We start from the raw sequence: 9,760 nt of genomic DNA, 5'->3' as shown, positions 1-9,760 counted from the left end.
ATCTCGTATTATATATATATATATATATATATATATATATATATATACGCAAACAAGCAAAATATTGACAACTTGGCCTATGCTTAAAACATGTTGAGAGCTCTAAGTGTTCAACCAACTAGGTGGGCTTGGGTTTGGAATTTTTGGCAGTTGACATTCAACCTGAATAACTCATCTCGAAAAAATTCACGCCTAAGAAGCTAATTCTCTATCAGTCCGTCTGCGTGGGACCAAACAATGAGAAGGGACTTACGAAAATCCATTCAACCTGAATATTGGGCACTTGTGGTCAACTGAGAAAGTAGTTACTCACTCGGGTGGGAAACGGTGTAGTTCACCTCCACAGCCACCACCACAACGTCGTTGATTTGGCAAGCAGCTTGGCGTTTGGTTCGCGGAATTCGATCAAGACTTTGCAGTATGTTGACAAGATATCCGAAGACGTTTTCTGGTATTTCACACTAATCAACCGAGGCGAGGGGCTAATCAGGTGTGTCTGTTTTTTGATTGCATTTCTGTTCCTGAATTTTCAAAACTTTTACCGTGTGCCAGCCAAACTTTACTAGGACGGTTAGATGTCGTGCGCCAACTAACACCAACCGAAACACCAAGTCTTTAGATGGAACCCCTCAAATGACAGTTTACATTAAACGATACTTACATTAAAACACTAGGAGTAAATTACAATGTGAAACTTTCAGCTTCATTCACAATAAGGGTAGGATACCGGATATATTTCAACGCGAATAATCAACGTGATTTTCTCATAGTCCAAGAAATGATAAAGATTCTGGACTCGATGAGAAAAGGACGTACTCACCAGCACTATGCATGCAAGTGAGAATTCTGCTCAGTTTGAGGTTCACGACTAGTTAGCTTCCAAAGACCAATGCACGTTCCTGACGCGTACGTGTGCAGTGAAACTACACAATACTTTTGGAACATTCTGGCACATTGAATATGCTACTTTAAATACTGGAAGATGACTTTGAGTTGACAACAAAATATTTGAAGCTTTCTGGTGCCAAACACTCAGTGGATCAAAACTTCAGATAAACAGCTTTACCCAATTAGACATACTTAATTCATTTGGTCAACTCGTGGGCTACGAGAGAAATTCATTGTCCAGTCATTTTCTCAGCTGATGACTCACTTCATCCTTCTGTGCTATCTCCCTATGAAGGCTTTAACGGGTTCGCAGGAGAATCTTCAACGCAGATAAAATGAAAGGATATTACGTGAGCCAAATGGTTATCCGTATAACTCTTCCGTTACATTTTATACACAGTGCGATTTCTGGTTACAGAATACCATACTCATAAATAAATATGGAAGTCTACAGGATAGGCTCGACTGACAAGAAGGAATAGCTTTTCTTCATCTATGACGGTATAAAATAACAAGCTCATGCGCATTCCCTAATTTTCGCTTGCTTGGTACGGCTATATGAAAACACGCTCGAAGTTGACCAACTTCAGATGTAGTAACAGCACACTGCTCGCATTTTTACCCGACCGATTAGCCCATTATTCAAGACTACATTGAGGTGGTGTCGAAAATCACTTAGCGTACTTTGTCTGCATGCTGGGTTGCTTTGGTTTAGTTGCAACAAAAGCACACAACTAGACTAATTGTGAAGATTTAGTTTAATTTTTCTGGTTATTATGCCGTGTAGCGAAAAATGCACACGGTTCCTCCAACCGAGATAAGTATTGATAATGGTATAGTTTAAAATAGCGCTTTGAAGCTTTTATCAACACAGTTACACTGCAAGATCGGCTGCTAACTTATGCTGGCCTGGATACCAATCAAAATGGGAAAAGGATGGGAAATCAGCTATTTAATACCGTATATGGAGGATTCGATGGCTTGAAAACACTGTGCTGCTTGTTCAATGGCCGTATGAACTAAAAAACATGGTATTGTAACCAACTGCAAAAAAATGAATATTCCTGTAGGAAATGCATTAGTGTCTTATCCAGGATTTCTCTATACCCTATAGCAAAATCTATATAATAATAACAGTGTTTAAAGATCTGGAAAAACATGGTATTGTAATCAACTGCAAAAAAATGAATATTCTCGTAGGAAATGCATTAATGTCTTATCCAGGATTTCTTTATACACTATAGCAAAATTTATATAATAATAACAGTGTTTAAAGATCTGTAGTACTAAAAAACCGGTTCCTCAGCCTACGTCTGGGCGTGTCTAGACTGTGTCTGCAGAATAACTACGCACCTAATCAGCTGGTGGTATAGTAAAATCCGTATAAACGCAACATCAGTCCGAGAGGTTTCAAATGAACCTGTTGATTATCATACTGTCAGACTGTCAAAGAAATCTAATTACTAGCATGCCATAACTTCATACCCGATTTCGCTGACGAATTAAAAAGTGCCGAGAAACCATCGTTTATAATAACAACCCAAACTTTTGTAGACATTCGACATACCTAAGTGTTTATGATATGGAAGTGCCTTTCTGTTCTAGTTTGTTGTATCCTAAACGGGGAGATGCTTTTACAGTGATCCCAACTCTTATTTTATAAGCCACAATAAAGTGTTGTACTCTTAGAAACCCATCAGATTGACATTCACCTGATGTTTTTTCTCGTGGTAGTGCAGTACAAATGACCGAAGCAAAGGAATGGTAATCGCTCAACTTTCGTTGATGGTAGGTCGTCCGTTTACGGAGCTGCACGATTTGGTTGTAACCAAATGACGTTTTTAACAAACTAGACTCGCGGATTAAGGGAGGAAACAAGGGGCAAAAACCTCGCACGAAATGCTGAACTTTAAGAGGAATTTGGTTGAGTGTTTTTTCCGAAACCTGTTTAGGGCCAATTTTAATAAATAAAAGCTTGGGAAGAGAAATAATAACGTCTACAGGGTAAGCATGGTTCTGCTGAAACTAAGGTTCCAGTAAAATGGCCATTAGATATCATGACTGTTCGAAGCTTCGTCTCCCAGTCAGATGGGATCATTATACACAAAATCTGGAAAGCAAGGTAACTCTGTGTGTCATTCCTAATATGAACCGGCTTTGATAATAAACTGTTTACGTTCAGAGCAGCGCGCAGCCAGAGCGTTGGAGATCAGATTTCACCGCAGTTTAGGGACAAATTTTCCAGAATTATACTTTAGTTGCTCAGAGCGGTAATACGGAAAACTCCTTGAGAGAGAGAATGTATCTTATCTGAACGATCACTTTTGCTTGTAAAATCGTATAAATATTATGGCTGATTTCAACGTGACCGAACGCGTTCCACCGAATATGTTTCGTCTGATTCACTGGTTTGGTTTGACTGTACATGTTCACAGAAGCAGTAGGGGAATAAAATTTGGAAGCGCTGTGAATAATGTATAATCCACTTTGCACTTTTTTAGTCATCATTGGCCATATGGCACAAGTTGTTGACAGTGTCAATCACTGTGGGGTTGAAAAACACCGTCGGAATGCCAGGTTGAACGTGAATTTGCTGTCATGCTGGTAGGTGATCGTGCACTGCAAGCTGTCACAGCAGGTGGTGTGAATGCCGTCTACTAGAACAGACGGCCGTACATTTTCCGTACATCAGATATAGGATTTTGTGACAGTTTGACTCGTTTTTTATAGCAGAAAAATTTTTAGGAGCATGAGTGTTACGCTTTGGCAAAAGTTAGAGGAAGCAGTACTTAACAGTGAACGCCTGGGTATTCCGTACTCTGTCTTGCTTTAGATGAAGCGGACTGATTTTCCCGTTTGTTAGTGGCCTAAAAATTTTGCAACGACTCTGGGTTATTCAACTATTCGTGCCTTTCTCAATTTCGTTTACCCAAGGAAATGTTCATTGGAAGAGAGGGTAGAAGATTTTGGTAGTTATGAAAACAATGAATGACCTGCTCAAGTGCTTGTTATTTATGCGAGCTTCATTGTTTGTTAACTGCGGTGTATCATCAAGTGCACTCGGCAGAAATTGGTTATGCCGCCCCTTAATTCAATGTGGATATCCGTCAGGGGCAACCAAAAATCTTATGTCGCAATGAACCGTGTGCCCCTATGACGAGTATCATATTCCTGCCAGCGTTGCCTTGAATATGCGAAATTCCGGGTCTGTAAATACCAGTCTGTCCTCGTTCCCTTTTAGGCATTTTGGAAACTCTGATCAGTTTGCCTTTCTCGTTACACAGTTTTTCGGGCTGATGTTCCTTGTCTTTCTAGTATTCACCTTGAAAATCGGCTTTTTCACTTTCAAGACATCGCTGAATGTAGAAAGTTGAATGATAAACCATTTTGATTTTAGCGAAGAGATACAGAGGTAAGATATATTCAAGTCACCTTTATGTAGTGCAACAGTCTTCAAGCCAGACAGTGAGTCAAACATTTTTTAGGGAGCATAAAAAGAGATTTGTTAAAAAAACGATCAGTTGGGCATGCCAGATGATTGGAATTCGAAATTCTTGTCATGGTCGGTGTTGTAATAAAACTCACTGTATCACGAGCAGTCCTTTCATTTGTATCGAAAACTAGCTGAACCTGGAGGCCTTTCAGAGTAGCAGTAGTCCACAGGGAGACATTCACCAACCAGTTCGCATAGTTCACCAGTTATCGATTAACACATGGTGTGCTGAGTTGAACTTCAACATAGATTTTTGGTTTGAGGAGCAGCTTCTTTGAGGGTCTGCTGCTTTACTGTCCCACTAGACGATATTTACTTTAATTTACTTCCCCTAGTACATGCTAGAATATGGCAACGTATAATCTTGAAAGTTTCTTCATCCCGGATGACTGTGCGCTTCCCTCTAGTGCTAATCGACTGTACCTTTCATTGGAGATCACATCATTACAGTGCAATGAACTAATACCTTACCAAACCAACTGAAATCATCAGCGTTGTCGAGCGTGATGTTCTTGGTCCACAATAGTCCTAGAACCCAAACAAAGTGAGTCCAATTTTACACGACGACAGAAAAGTTCACCTACTGAGCTTTGTAAGTGAATCTTAGCTGCCCTGATAACTGCTCTTCTCCGACACCAACTTTCCGGTCTTCAGCACCAGGTAGGATTTAAAGGTCAATAGTTTATGATACATGAGTAACCAGTGTCCCACGCCCCAACTTAATATTCCACAAATATTTACAATGTTGACAACCAGACTCATTCGAATCTTTATTATAGACAAATTACCGTTCGTTTCACCCCATCCAATGCCGAAACAATTGTGTTTTACTTGCCACTTGGCTGTCTCGCACCAAGCTGACCCTGATCCAATGAAAAAGTGCAGTTAAGCCATGCAGCCTAGAATGTACACGGTGACCAGCTGTGAAATGATCGCACGCAAACTAGCTTGGATATGCCATAGCGTGTACTAAGAGTGAAAATTAAAAATGCCATAGCTGTACTAAGAGTGAAAATTAAAAAAAGATGTTGACTGGTGTGGCAAAATAGTAACGGATTTTCAACGAGGCATTCATGTAAAATGTGCAGATGAATATCATTCTATATCCCCGTATTATAGCTCCATTCACCTCACTGTGCATAATTTCAGCTTACTGTTTTTGTGCGCCGTAAACGCTGAACCAACGTAGACTTTGTTCAATGTTACGGTGTGACAACAAGCTTTTGGAATGTAGAGAGTCCGGTCAAATAGTTCTCCAATCCCCAGGTCAACGTGCAACGCTCAATTGTTGGCATGATAACACCTGACGGCTCACATGTAGTTATTCAATGCAAAAAGCATATGTTGATTCAGTGTTTATTGAATCAACAGGTTCACAATAATACCTCGGGAGTGCTTGAATGTGTCCCACTAGAGCCATGCTAGTATATATCCTGTTTTCTCAAACAAAGCGCAGTTCATCACTCAGCCCCAAGTAAGTTTACTCGTTGAAGCGTAGGGATATACTGCGCGTTTACGTTCCGGGATTCGTCTAAAATGATTGACTTATGTTTCATTGGTTACAACTGGACGTCCTTAGATCCAGATCAAACTGGCAGTTCCTACAAACTACTGAGGAAGCTCATCTGGGTGAGTCTAACTGCTAACAAAAAGTGTCTAATTGTCTTTTTAAACAGAGAACCACCAGAATCGCCCAATGCAGATGCTGGTTAGTCCATAAAATGAGACACTTCGAAGAGACGGGGAAAATTCCATCTACGTCGATGCCCATATGTGGGTGTCTGCTTTGCTATTATACAACTAAGCTACGGATCCCTAGTTTCCAACAGCTTCGGTCGTGTTCACAGCTTAAGACCTAGCGCTGATAAGGTGATTTAAGGCTATGGCACTTCAACGATCCTCCAAGCTACACTTGTTTAAAGCTCAGTTCCTTATGATCCACCACCGCCAGAAATCCTAACGTGGAACGGTTGAAAGTTTAGTAATTTCTCTCACCATGAGATAGTTGTGTGATGGTATGAAGTATGAGTGTTTCCTCCTGATAGTCAACCAGCGACTTTAAATACAAGACTGTTAGGGTATCGAATTCCCCAGAAAAAGGACAGAGAGGGAGAGAGACAGAGAAAGGAAGAGGTCGGCCACAAATACAACATGTACCGATTGCTCAAGCTTAGCATTGATGCCAGCTGATCGTCCGTTATAAGTGAAAGTACTGGGTCGGCCACAGATACAACATGTACCGATTGCTCAAGCTGATCGTCCGTTATAAGTGAAAGTACTGTTCGCCATCCAAAAGCTACAGTCCCGTATTATGTGAATTCATTGGTTGGCTGAGATTTAGCAGTTTCTTCCGGTATATGAAGTCTCGCCGTCACTCTCTAGCGCACTCATCGCATTGTGGCAAATTTCATCACTGATGGAATATTTCAGATTTCTTGACATCCATATTCATGCATGCTCGGTATTCCATACGTGCATTCGACTTCGGAACTCTTGCTAGGAAAATGCCACAAGTTAACACGTATCTAACGTATCAGTCAGTCGCGATTCAGCCAACAATGGGTCCCGTAACTAGTCCCTTTAAAACTACACGAAAATTGTTAATATCACATTGTATCTTGTAGGAGGGACGCAAGGTTATTGGATAGACAACTGGTGGATTTGGACGAAAATTTTTGATAGCTTTTTGACCAAAATACCGAGAGATGAGAATTTTGATTCCCTCAGCTTTTTCAGCTATATTTCGGCAGCCACAGTCAAACTATCGATCATATCCCAACAGGGTGTGCGCCTAGTGTCACTTTACCACATTCGAGAAATTAATCGGCATACAAATTACTTTTGTTAGTATACGGCTTTCTTCTTTGCGTAAACAGCTCATCTAGAGTTTTATGGTATTTCATAGCACAATTGAGCAATGCTTGGGTTGCGCGAACATCCCCAGCACTTGACCGTAGCTCAAACCTGAGCGATCTAACGGAAATTGTATCCATCAAGGCCTCGGAAAAAGCAGTTCGTGGTGAGAGCGGCTGCTCTTCAGGAGAATTTACTAGAGAGGAAGATAATCATTGGTTGATTGTACAACAGTCGGAGCACTTTAACTCTAATTGCTTCATCACGAATTTCACTATCCTGATCTTTCACGGCAACACTAAGCTTCAGTATTTCTTAAGGACTTGAATGATGTGAACCTAAGAGAAAATGAAGTAAACGAACGATATCACATGTCAATCTCCGAGGGCTTTTGTGATCTGTGGAGAATCTCACTGGCGATGTAATTCTACGATGACTGTTAAGTCATGTTCTCTCGAAAATTTATACATACCACATCCTCTTCAGGACATTCTGGGAGTAAGCTCCTTGATACCCAGTTCTTCAAATCAGGAGTTTGACGTATAATCATAAAATCATGGTTTCCACTTTTTTTTCTCGAATTTTCTCTAGTAACGTTTCCGTGGATACTTTGAAACGTCAACATTTACAAATGCAATAGCTACTCACTTTATTTTAATTTTAGTAGTCACAATGAAACAACAAGATGTTTGTACACATTTGGAGATTAGTAAGGACTAAAGAACTAGCTACTAACAAAGAGCACGGGTATTATCCACTGAAAAAAATATATACTTTAGCACTGAGTAGACCTTTGCGGAGCTATATAAACTTAAGAATATAAGTTTACAGATGTTGGTAGAAAACAAGATGCAGGTTGGCAAGATAAATATTGGCGACTTTGCTCATCCTAACAAGCAACAAATTTTGGTATCATTTCTAATATCTAGGACATAAAATACTCTGCAAACAGCAGAGTTGATTGGTTTGCGCTACAGAGGGTGTCACTGTGATCGCAAAAGAAGACAAAAATTTCAGTGACAAAGATGGCAACATTTTTTAGTACTTGTTCAGTTGCTGAATGGTTTAACCAGCAAACGACATTTCATTATCAATGTGAGGAGTCAGTAGGGTAAAGTCACATTCATCCGGAATCGAACATCAAGAGGATTAATGAGAGACGTGCTGGATGGATTTGCCCAAGGAAAACAAACGCTAATTTCCTGCGCCGTCTGCATCCTTGATTACCCGTCGTTTGTGTATGGCCTGGTGAGTGTGTGGATCCAGAACTACTCGGTGTGTCCACGCACATACATTCACGCACAAACATACACAAAAACGCAGATTGCATGCAGCAGTTTGTAGAAAAAAACGGAATATAGTTAATGAATTCAAACAATTGACACGTTTTTACAAATTGATGACTGCCAGTACAGTGTTGGTTTGCATCGCATTATTTCTACCCGTTTGTTCGAATGTGGCTGGATGGGGGAGAATAGTTGGTGAGGGCCGAACTATTCATCAAACGCCTTGGGAGAAGCTGCTTGCATTCTACAACGAACTTAACTAGATGACAGCCAAATCCCCGACGGTTCTCCACCGGATCTCGTAGGAACGTGTCATCAACAATTCAAAATATGTCATAGATGTTTTTGACAGACACGAGGACACTAGATAATCGCGAACGATGGCTCTAATCCTAGTGGTAATCCGTTCACACCTGGATGCGTTTTCCATCGATCCAAAGGACAGCAAACAAGAAGAAGAACGAATCAAGCATACCGAAACCCTTCCCACCAGAGCTTGGGCAAATCAGGCGCAGAGTTTGTGAGAGAACAAGAATTTCAAGTACCTAACCAATACTGTTCATTGCGAAAAAAGAAGGGGGGGCGAGGAAAGGGGTACAAATTACGTGAGAATTAACCTTAAATGTTTCCTAAACGCTACCAAACTACCCAACGTAGTTTACTGAATTAGGAAAGTAGTAAGTTTGTACGAAAGGTTTCTTCATAATTACACTTTCGTTTGCGCTTGTGACCATTCCGTCATTTTTATGCGTAAGCACCGAGGATTTACGTGATAACATTGATATCTCAGACGACCGGTCACTGAGGATTTACGTGATAACATTGATATCTCAGACGACCGGTCACACTTACTGCCCTATGACATTTCGACTCAGTCATTGTCAAGCTCAACTTTGTTTTGGCTTCGCAGTCTTACCTAGTCGACCGCATTAGGTCACCGCAAACGCGAATCAAGTGTTTTCAACTGCCTAGCTCAGTAAGTGTCTGAACAAACAGCAATATTAAATGAACAGAAGAAAATCTTGGGGGTCGCTCTGCCAGCTGAATACGCTGTAACATTCTGACAAATGTCGCTTGTTTCGAGCTCTTGAACCCAGGGTTAGTGCGCGCTCAGCAAAAGGCAACCTAGTAATAGCGACCGGTTCTTCACACAGTTTGATTTTGAACTTTTAAATCATGTAATCTTGTAGATAAAACTCAGTAAGGTTAAATATATTCTCGCTGGTTCAAACAGTGATTC

At 40.6% G+C, this 9,760-nt stretch overlaps 1 protein-coding gene across 1 annotated transcript in view; it reads right to left on the bottom strand.

Annotated features, from left to right (window-relative positions):
* The window catches only part of T265_15552 (hypothetical protein), a gene marked incomplete at both ends in the record, with an annotated part of 71,098 nt that overhangs the window by 19,105 nt on the left and 42,233 nt on the right, over nucleotides 1–9,760 (bottom strand). The gene's annotated exons all lie outside the window — the stretch shown is intronic.

Source organism: Opisthorchis viverrini, assembly GCF_000715545.1.
Source record: "Opisthorchis viverrini unplaced genomic scaffold opera_v5_610, whole genome shotgun sequence".
NCBI classification, from domain to species: Eukaryota; Metazoa; Platyhelminthes; class Trematoda; order Opisthorchiida; family Opisthorchiidae; genus Opisthorchis; species Opisthorchis viverrini.
This window is presented reverse-complemented; position numbering and strand designations above follow the sequence as displayed.